This window comes from Eleutherodactylus coqui, unplaced genomic scaffold, assembly GCF_035609145.1.
Source record: "Eleutherodactylus coqui strain aEleCoq1 unplaced genomic scaffold, aEleCoq1.hap1 HAP1_SCAFFOLD_590, whole genome shotgun sequence".
Lineage (NCBI taxonomy): Eukaryota > Metazoa > Chordata > Amphibia > Anura > Eleutherodactylidae > Eleutherodactylus > Eleutherodactylus coqui.
In genome coordinates this window covers 1-10000 of record NW_027101975.1, presented here as the reverse complement: position 1 = coordinate 10000, position 10000 = coordinate 1, and positions in this window count along the sequence as shown.

Below are 10000 nucleotides of genomic sequence, written 5' to 3'. Positions count from 1 at the left end.
TTGATGCATGTCGTGAGAACCGGGAAGGGGACAAACCTGTGGCTCCAGGCCGGGTGGGAGTTCCAGTAGGTCGGCCTGACTCTGGAGGTTTTCCCCTTGGCATTTCCCCATTGGCCAAAACGGGGGAAGTCAAAAAAGCACCCCCGGCAGATGTATGCAGGAGGGGCTGGGGGGTGATGGCGAGCGGGCTGTTGGCAGCTGTGTGGTGGCTGCTGGCAGCCGTGTGCTGGCTGCAAGGGTGGGCCTGGGCGGCTGCGGAGGGCCCCCCCGAGTGCACCTACCAGTAGGGGCTGAAGACCCAGGCTGAGCCTCCGATGTGCCCGGGCAGGACACCCAGGAGGCGGGGAGCAGCCCCCGCTGAAGCCCAGGGCAGTTGGCACAGATGGGTCTTTGAGAAAAAACGACAAAGTCCAAACGCTCCAGGCGCTGGCCAGGGGTGCGGACCCGGCTGGCCGGGCCGGCGGGGGCTGCAGCTGCCGGGGTTGAGCCGAGTGTCAGTGCAGGTCCTGAGAACCGGGAAGGGGACAAACCGGTGGCTCCAGGCCGGGTTGGAGTTCCATGAGGTCGGCCTGACTCTGGAGGTTTTCCCCCTGGCTTTTCCCCATAGGCCAAAAGGGGGGAAGTCAAAAAAGCACCCCCAGCAGATGTATGCAGAGTTGGGCTGGGGGGTGACGGAGAGCGGGCTGTTGGCAGCTGTGTGGTGGCTGCTGGCAGCCGTGTGCTGGCTGCAGGGGTGGGCCTGGGCGGCTGCCGAGGGCCCCCGTAGTGCACCTACCAGCGGTGGTTGAAGACATTGCCTGAGCCTCCGATGTGCCCGGGCAGGACACCCGGGAGGCGGGGAACAGCCCCCGCTGAAGTCCATGGCATGTGCCAGAATCGAGTCTTGGAGAAAAAGTGACAAAGTCCAAACGCTCCAGGCGCCGGCCAGGGCGGTTGACCCCGGCTGGCCGGGCCGGCGGGAGCTGCGGCTGCCGGGGCTGAGCCGAGTGTCGATGCATGTCGTGAGAACCGGGAAGGGGACAAACCTGTGGCTCCAGGCCGGGTTGGAGTTCCAGGAGGTCGGCCTGACTCTGGACGTTTTCCCCTTAGCATTTCCCCATAGGCCAAAACGGGGGAAGTCAAAAAAGCACCCCCGCCAGATGTATGCAGAGTTGGGCTGGGGGGTGACGGGGAGCGGGCTGTTGGCAGCTGTGTGGTGGCTGCAGGGGTGGGCCTGGGCGGCTGCGGAGGGCGCCTTCAGAGTGCACCTACCAGTAGGGGCTCAAGACCCAGGCTGAGCCTCCGATGTGCCCGGGCAGGACACCCAGGAGGCGGGGAGCAGACACCCCCGCTGAAGCCCACGGCAGTTGGCAGAGATGAGTCTTGGAGAAAAAAAACGACAAAGTCCAAACGCTCCAGGCGCTGGCCAGGGGTGCGGACCGGGCCGGCCGGGCCGGCGGGGCTGCGGCTGCCGGGGCTGAGCCGAGTGTTGATGCATGTCCTGAGAACCGGGAAGGGGACAGACCGGTGGCTCCAGGCCGGGTTGGAGTTCCAGGAGGTCGGCCTGACTCTGGAGGTTTCCCCCTGGCTTTTCCCCATAGGCCAAAAGGGGGGAAGTCAAAAAAGCACCCCCGCCAGATGTATGCAGAGTTGGGCTGGGGGGTGACGGGGAGCGGGCTGTTGGCAGCTGTGTGGTGGCTGCTGGCAGCCGTGTGCTGGCTGCAGGGGTGGGCCTGGGCGGCTGCCGAGGGCCCCCGTAGTGCACCTACCAGCAGTAGCTCAAGACCCAGGCTGACCTCCGATGTGCCCGGGCAGGACACCCAGGAGGCGGGGAGCAGCCCCCGCTGAAGCCCACGTCAGTTGGCAGAGACGGGTCTTTGAGAAAAAATGACAAAGTCCAAACGCTCCAGGCGCTGGCCAGGGATGCGGACCGGGCTGGCCGGGCCGGCGGGGGCTGCGGCTGCCGGGGCTGAGCCGAGTGTTGATGCATGTCGTGAGAACCGGGAAGGGGACAAACCTGTGGCTCCAGGCCGGGTGGGAGTTCCAGGAGGTCGGCCTGACTCTGGAGGTTTTCCCCTTAGCTTTTCCCCATAGGCCAAAAGGGGGGAAGTCAAAAAAGCACCCCCAGCAGATGTATGCAGGAGGGGCTGGGGGGTGACGGAGAGCGGGCTGTTGGCAGCTGTGTGGTGGCTGCTGGCAGCCGTGTGCTGGCTGCAGGGGTGGGCCTGGGCGGCTGCCGAGGGCCCCCGAAGCGCACCTACCAGCAGTAGCTCAAGACCCAGGCTGAGCCTCCGATGTGCCCGGGCAGGACACCCAGGAGGCGGGGAGCAGCCCCCGCTGAAGTCCATGGCATGTGCCAGAGGCGAGTCTTGGAGAAAAAACGACAAAGTCCAAACGCTCCAGGCGTGCAGGCCAGGGGTGCGGACCGGGCTGGCCGGGCCGGCGGGAGCTGCGGCTGCCGGGGCTGAGCCGAGTGTTGATGCATGTCGTGAGAACCGGGAAGGGGACAAACCTGTGGCTCCAGGCCGGGTGGGAGTTCCAGTAGGTCGGCCTGACTCTGGAGGTTTTCCCCTTGGCATTTCCCCATTGGCCAAAACGGGGGAAGTCAAAAAAGCACCCCCGGCAGATGTATGCAGGAGGGGCTGGGGGGTGATGGCGAGCGGGCTGTTGGCAGCTGTGTGGTGGCTGCTGGCAGCCGTGTGCTGGCTGCAAGGGTGGGCCTGGGCGGCTGCGGAGGGCCCCCCCCGAGTGCACCTACCAGTAGGGGCTGAAGACCCAGGCTGAGCCTCCGATGTGCCCGGGCAGGACACCCAGGAGGCGGGGAGCAGCCCCCGCTGAAGCCCAGGGCAGTTGGCACAGATGGGTCTTTGAGAAAAAACGACAAAGTCCAAACGCTCCAGGCGCTGGCCAGGGGTGCGGACCCGGCTGGCCGGGCCGGCGGGGGCTGCAGCTGCCGGGGTTGAGCCGAGTGTCAGTGCAGGTCCTGAGAACCGGGAAGGGGACAAACCGGTGGCTCCAGGCCGGGTTGGAGTTCCATGAGGTCGGCCTGACTCTGGAGGTTTTCCCCCTGGCTTTTCCCCATAGGCCAAAAGGGGGGAAGTCAAAAAAGCACCCCCAGCAGATGTATGCAGAGTTGGGCTGGGGGGTGACGGAGAGCGGGCTGTTGGCAGCTGTGTGGTGGCTGCTGGCAGCCGTGTGCTGGCTGCAGGGGTGGGCCTGGGCGGCTGCGGAGGGCCCCCTGAGTGCACCCTGCCAGCGGTGGCTCAAGACATTGCCTGAGCCTCCGATGTGCCCGGGCAGGACACCCAGGAGGCGGGGAGCAGCCCCCGCTGAGGTCCATGGCATGTGCCAGAGGTGAGTCTTGGAGAAAAAAAACGACAAAGTCCAAACGCTCCAGGCGCCGGGCAGGGTGGCGGACCCGGCTGGCCGGGCTGGCGGGGGCTGCGGCGGCCGGGGCTGAGCCGAGTGTCGATGCATGTCCTGAGAACCGGGAAGGGGACAAACGGTGGCTCCAGGCCGGGTTGGAGTTCCATGAGGTCGGCCTGACTCTGGAGGTTTCCCCCCTGGCTTTTCCCCATAGGCCAAAAGGGGGGAAGTCAAAAAAGCACCCCCAGCAGATGTATGCAGAGGGGCTGGTGGGTGATGGATAGTGGGCTGTTGCAGCTGTGTGGTGGCTGCTGGCAGCCGTGTGCTGGCTGCAGGGGTGGGCCTGGGCGGCTGCGGAGGGCCCCCGTAGTGCACCTACCAGTAGGGGGCTCGAGACCCAGGCTGAGCCTCCGATGTGCCCGGGCAGGACACCCAGGAGGCGGGGAGCAGCCCCCGCTGAGGTCCATGGCATGTGCCAGAGGTGAGTCTTGGAGAAAAAAAAACGACAAAGTCCAAACGCTCCAGGCGCCGGGCAGGGTGGCGGACCCGGCTGGCCGGGCTGGCGGGGGCTGCGGCGGCCGGGGCTGAGCCGAGTGTCGATGCATGTCCTGAGAACCGGGAAGGGGACAAACCGGTGGCTCCAGGCCGGGTTGGAGTTCCATGAGGTCGGCCTGACTCTGGAGGTTTCCCCCCTGGCTTTTCCCCATAGGCCAAAAGGGGGGAAGTCAAAAAAGCACCCCAGCAGATGTATGCAGAGGGGCTGGTGGGTGATGGATAGTGGGCTGTTGGCAGCTGTGTGGTGGCTGCTGGCAGCCGTGTGCTGGCTGCAGGGGTGGGCCTGGGCGGCTGCGGAGGGCCCCCGTAGTGCACCTACCAGTAGGGGGCTCGAGACCCAGGCTGAGCCTCCGATGTGCCCGGGCAGGACACCCAGGAGGCGGGGAGCAGCCCCCGCTGAAGCCCAGGGCAGTTGGCAGAGATTGGTCTTTGAGAAAAAATGACAAAGTCCAAACGCTCCAGGCGCTGGTCAGGGGTGCGGACCCGGCTGGCCGGGCCGGCGGGAGCTGCGGCGGCTGGGGAAGAGCCGAGTGTCGATGCATGTCCTGAGAACCGGGAAGGGGCAAACCAGTAGCTCCAGGCCGGGTTGGAGTTCCATGAGGTCGGCCTGACTCTGGAGGTTTTCCCCTTGGCATTTCCCCATAGGCCAAAACGGGGAAGTAAAAAAAGCACCCCCAGCAGATGTATGCAGAGTTGGGCTGGGGGGTGATGGGGAGCGGGCTGTTGGCAGCTGTGTGGTGGCTGCTGGCAGCCGTTGTGCTGGCTGCAGGGGTGGGCCCCGGGCGGCTGCGGAGGGCCCCCGGAGTGCACCTACCAGTAGGGGCTGAAGACCCAGGCTGAACCTCCGATGTGCCCGGGCAGGACACCCAGGAGGCGGGGAGCAGCCCCGCTGAAGCCCACGGCAGTTGGCAGAGGCGAGTCTTGGAGAAAAAAACGACAAAGTCCAAACGCTCCAGGCGAGCCGGCCAGGGGTGCGGACCCGGCTGGCCGGGCCGGCGGGAGCTGCGGCGGCCGGGGCTGAGCCGAGCGTCGACGCATGTCCTGAGAACCGGGAAGGGGACAAACCGGTGGCTCCAGGCCGGGTTGGAGTTCCATGAGGTCGGCCTGACTCTGGAGGTTTTCCCCCTGGCTTTTCTCCATAGGCCAAAACGGGGGGAGGCAAAAAAGCACCCCCAGCAGATGTATGCAGGAGGGGCTGGGGGGTGACGGAGAGCGGGCTGTTGGCAGCTGTGTGGTGGCTGTTGGCAGCTGTGTGGTGGCTGCTGGCAGCCGTGTGCTGGCTGCAGGGATGGGCCCCGGGCGGCTGCGGAGGGCCCCCAAAGCGCACCTACCAGTAGGGGCTGAAGACCCAGGCTGAGCCTCCGATGTGCCCGGGCAGGACACCCAGGGGGCGGGGAGCAGCCCCCGCTGAAGTCCATGGCATGTGCCAGAGGCGACTCTTGGAGAAAAAAAACGACAAAGTCCAAACGCTCCAGGCGTGCCGGCCAGGGGTGCGGACCCGGCCGGGCCGGCGAGAGCTGCGGCGGCCGGGGCAGAGCCGCGTGTCGATGCAGGTGGTGAGAACCGGTATGAGGGTAATCCTGGTCGCTCCGGGCCGAGCCAGGGTTCCAGGAGGGCGGAAGGAGCGGGCCCGTTTCCCCTGATAGCGCCGACGGCGGTAAAATAAGGCCTCGCAAAACGTCAGCACGAACACCTTGTCGGGGTATAAGGGAACGAGCGGTGTGCGGTCTTTGACAAAGTGACAGTATTTCTCCAAAAAAAGCACCCCCGGCAGATGCGTGCAGACGGGGCTGGCTGGTGACGGAGAGCGGCGGGCTGTTGGCAGCAGTGTGCTGGCTGCAAGGGGTGGCCCGGGGCGGCTGCGGAGGGCCCCCAAAGTGCACCTGCCAGCGGTGGCTCAAGACCCTGGCTGAGCCTCCGATGTCCCCGGGCAGGACCCCAGCAGGCCGGGCACGGACCGCAGCTTGCCCCCTTTGCCGTCCGATGAAGCTCGCACGGTCAGAAAAAGTTTCAAAGTCCCAACGGGGGAGAGAGTGTTGACGGCGAGGGGGCGCTGGCTGCTCCAGGGGCCGGGAGGGAGGCCCTGGAGGTCGGCCTGGGGGTGAGTGGAGCGGCCCCCGTGTGTCCCTGAGCGTCCCCCGGTCTTTGGTCGAGAGGGGGTCTCAGCCGCTAATGTGCCCGCCCGGGTACCTAGGCAGGCCGGCCTGGGGCGAGTGGAGCAGCCCCCGTGTGTCCCTGAGCGTCCCCCGGTCTTTGGTCGAGAGGGGGTCTCAGCCGCTAGTGTGCCCGCCCGGGTACCTAGGGAGGCCGGCCTGGGGCGAGTGGAGCAGCCCCGTGTGTCCCTGAGTGTCCCCTGGCGTTTGCTGAAGAGGGGGTCTCAGCCGCTAATGTGCCCGCCTGGGTACCTAGGGAGGCCGGCCTGGGGCGAGTGGAGCAGCCCCCGTGTGTCCCCGAGCGCCCCCCGGTCTCTGGTGGAGAGGGGGTCTCAGCCGCTAATGTGCCCGCCTCAGGGAGTCCGGCCTGGGGCGAGTGGAGCAGCCCCCGTGTGTCCCCGAGTGCCCCCCCGGTCTTTGGTGGAGAGGGGGTCTCAGCCGCTAATGTGCCCGCCTCAGGGAGTCCGGCCTGGGGCGAGTGGAGCAGCCCCCGTGTGTCCCTGAGCGTCCCCCGTCTTTGGTGGAGAGGGGGTCTCAGCCGCTAATGTGCCCGCCTCAGGGAGGCCGGCCTGGGGCGAGTGGAGCAGCCCCCGTGTGTCCCTGAGCGTCCCCCGGTCTCTGGTGGAGAGGGGGCCTCAGCCGCTAATGTGCCCGCCTCAGGGAGGCCGGCCTGGGGCGAGTGGAGCAGCCCCCGTGTGTCCCTGTGTGTCCCCCGGTCTTTGGTGGAGAGGGGGCCTCAGCCGCTAATGTGCCCGCCTCAGGGAGGCCGGCCTGGGGCGAGTGGAGGCAGCCCCCGTGTGTCCCTGAGCGTCCCCCGGTCTTTGGTCGAGAGGGGGTCTCAGCCGCTAATGTGCCCGCCTCAGGGAGGCCGGCCTGGGGCGAGTGGAGCAGCCCCCGTGTGTCCCTGAGCGTCCCCCGGTCTTTGGTGGAGAGGGGGCCTCAGCCGCTAATGTGCCCGCCTCAGGGAGGCCGGCCTGGGGCGAGTGGAGCAGCCCCCGTGTGTCCCTGAGCGTCCCCCCGGTCTTTGGTCGAGAGGGGGTCTCAGCCGCTAATGTGCCCGCCTCAGGGAGGCCGGCCTGGGGCGAGTGGAGCAGCCCCCGCGTGTCCCTGAGTGTCCCCTGACGTTTGCTGAAGAGGGGGTCTCAGCCGCTAATGTGCCCGCCTCAGGGAGGCCGGCCTGGTGCGAGTGGAGCAGCCCCCGTGTGTCCCTGAGCGCCCCCCGGTCTTTGGTGGAGAGGGGGTCTCAGCCGCTAATGTGCCCGCCCGGGTACCTAGGGAGGCCGGCCTGGGGCGAGTGGAGCAGCCCCCGTGTGTCCCTGAGTGTCCCCCGGTCTTTGGTGGAGAGGGGGTCTCAGCCGCTAATGTGCCCGCCTCAGGGAGTCCGGCCTGGGCGAGTGGAGCAGCCCCGTGTATCCCCGAGTGCCCCCCGGTCTTGGTGGAGAGGGGGTCTCAGCCGCTAATGTGCCCGCCTCAGGGAGTCCGGCCTGGGGCGAGTGGAGCAGCCCCCGTGTGTCCCTGAGCGTCCCCCGGTCATTGGTGGAGAGGGGGTCTCAGCTGCTAATGTGCCCGCCTCAGGGAGGCCGGCCTGGGGCGAGTGGAGCAGCCCCCGTGTGTCCCCGAGCGCCCCCCGGTCTCTGGTGGAGAGGGGGTCTCAGCCGCTAATGTGCCCGCCTCAGGGAGTCCGGCCTGGGGCGAGTGGAGCAGCCCCCGTGTGTCCCCGAGCGCCCCCCGGTCTCTGGTGGAGAGGGGGTCTCAGCCGCTAATGTGCCCGCCTGGGTACCCAGGGAGGCCGGCCTGGGGCGAGTGGAGCAGCCCCCGTGTGTCCCTGAGCGTCCCCCGGTCATTGGTGGAGAGGGGGTCTCAGCTGCTAATGTGCCCGCCTCAGGGAGGCCGGCCTGGGGCGAGTGGAGCAGCCCCCGTGTGTCCCCGAGCGCCCCCCGGTCTCTGGTGGAGAGGGGGTCTCAGCCGCTAATGTGCCCGCCTCAGGGAGTCCGGCCTGGGGCGAGTGGAGCAGCCCCCGTGTGTCCCCGAGCGCCCCCCGGTCTCTGGTGGAGAGGGGGTCTCAGCCGCTAATGTGCCCGCCTCAGGGAGTCCGGCCTGGGGCGAGTGGAGCAGCCCCCGTGTGTCCCCGAGCGCCCCCCGGTCTCTGGTGGAGAGGGGGTCTCAGCCGCTAATGTGCCCGCCCGGGTACCCAGGGAGGCCGGCCTGGGGCGAGTGGAGCAGCCCCCGTGCGTCCCTGAGCGCCCCCCTGGCGTTTGCTCAAGAGGGGGTCCCAGCCGCCAATATGGCCGCCCGGGTACCCGCGGGGGCCGCCCTGGGGCGAGTGGAGCAGCCCCCGTGTGCCCCTGAGCGCCCCCTGGCGTTCGCTGAAGAGGGGGTCTCAGCCGCCAATATGGCCGCCCGGGTGCCCGGGGGAGCGGCCTGGGGTGGCCCTGTGCAGCCTCCGGGCGCCCCTGAGTGTTTTCCAGTATCTGGCCGAGACACCCCCTGACCCTCCGACTGTGTCCGTTTGGAGCGCCTGGTGCCTGGGCACCCCCTGAGTGTTTTTCAGTATCTGGCCGAGACACCCCCTGACCCTCCGACTGTGTCCGTTTTTAGTGCCTGGTGCCTGGGCACAGACCGCGGCAGCTCCCGCTGGCCGCATTGACAGAGTGCTGAAAAAATGACAAAGTCCGAAAATGCCTGAGAACCGGGAAGGGGACAAACCGGCGGCTCCAGGCCGAGCCGGAGTTCCAGGAGGTCGGCATGATTTTGCCGGTTTCCCCATAGGAGGTGCCAAGTTGCCAAAATGGGGGAACTCAAAAAAGCACCCCCGCCAGATGTATGTAGGGGGGCTGGATGGTCGATGGGGAGTGGGTGCCTGGCAGCAGGGGCCACCCCGCGCAGGTGCCCCGGGGGGCCCGCGGGGGGCCCCCGAAGACACCCCCCCCAGCACTCGCTGAAAACCCCGTCCGAGCCGCCCGCGCTGCCCGGAGGGAGTCCCGGGAGGCCGGGCACGGCCCGCAGGTCTCTCCCTCTGCCCCCCGGTGAGGTTTGCACGGGGGGGAAAAGTTTCAAAGTCCCGACGGGGGGCGAGAGACAGTGCGGCGAGGGGTGGCGGGCTGCTCCGCGGACCCGGGGGAAGCCCGGGGAGGGCGGCCTGAGGGCGCGGAGGGCCCCCTGAGAGTGCCTACGGGTAGTAGGTGAGAAACCCTGCCTGTACCTCCCACGGGGCCCGGGCAGGGACCCCGGGAGGCCGGGCAGAGCCCGCAGGTCGCCCCCTTCCCGTCCGATGAAGCTCGCACGGTCAGAAAAGTTTCAAAGTCCCAACGGGGGGGAGAGTGTTGACGGCGAGGGGGGTGCAGGCTGCTCCAGGGTCCGGGGGCAGCCCCTGGAGGTCGGCCTGGGGGTGTGGAGGGGCCCCCCTGAGAGCACCCAACAGTAGTTGCTCAAGACCCTGCCTGAGCCTCCGATGTGCCCGGGCATGAACCCCAGGAGGCGGGGAACAGCCGTGGCAGCCCCTGCTGAAGTCCTTGGCAGTTGGCAGAGGCGAGTCTTGGGGAAAAAAACGACAAAGTCCAAACGCTCCAGGCGCCGGCCAGGGGGGCGGACGTGGCTGGCCTGGCCGGCGGGTGCTGCGGCTGCCGGGGCTGAGCCGAGTGTCGATGCATCTCCTGAGAACCGGGAAGGGGACAAACCGGTGGCTCCAGTCCGAGCTGGAGTTCCAGAAGGTCGGCCTGACTCTGGAGGTTTTCCCCCTGGCTTTTCCCCATAGGCCAAAAGGGGGGAAGTCAAAAAAGCACCCCCGGCAGATGTATGCAGAAGGGGCTGGGGGGTGACGGAGAGCGGGCTGTTGGCAGCTGCGTGGTGGCTGCAGGGGTGGGCCTGGGCGGCTGCGGTGGGCCCCCTGAGTGCACCTGCCCGTGGTGGCTGAAAACCCAGGCTGAGCCTCCGATGTGCCCGGGCAA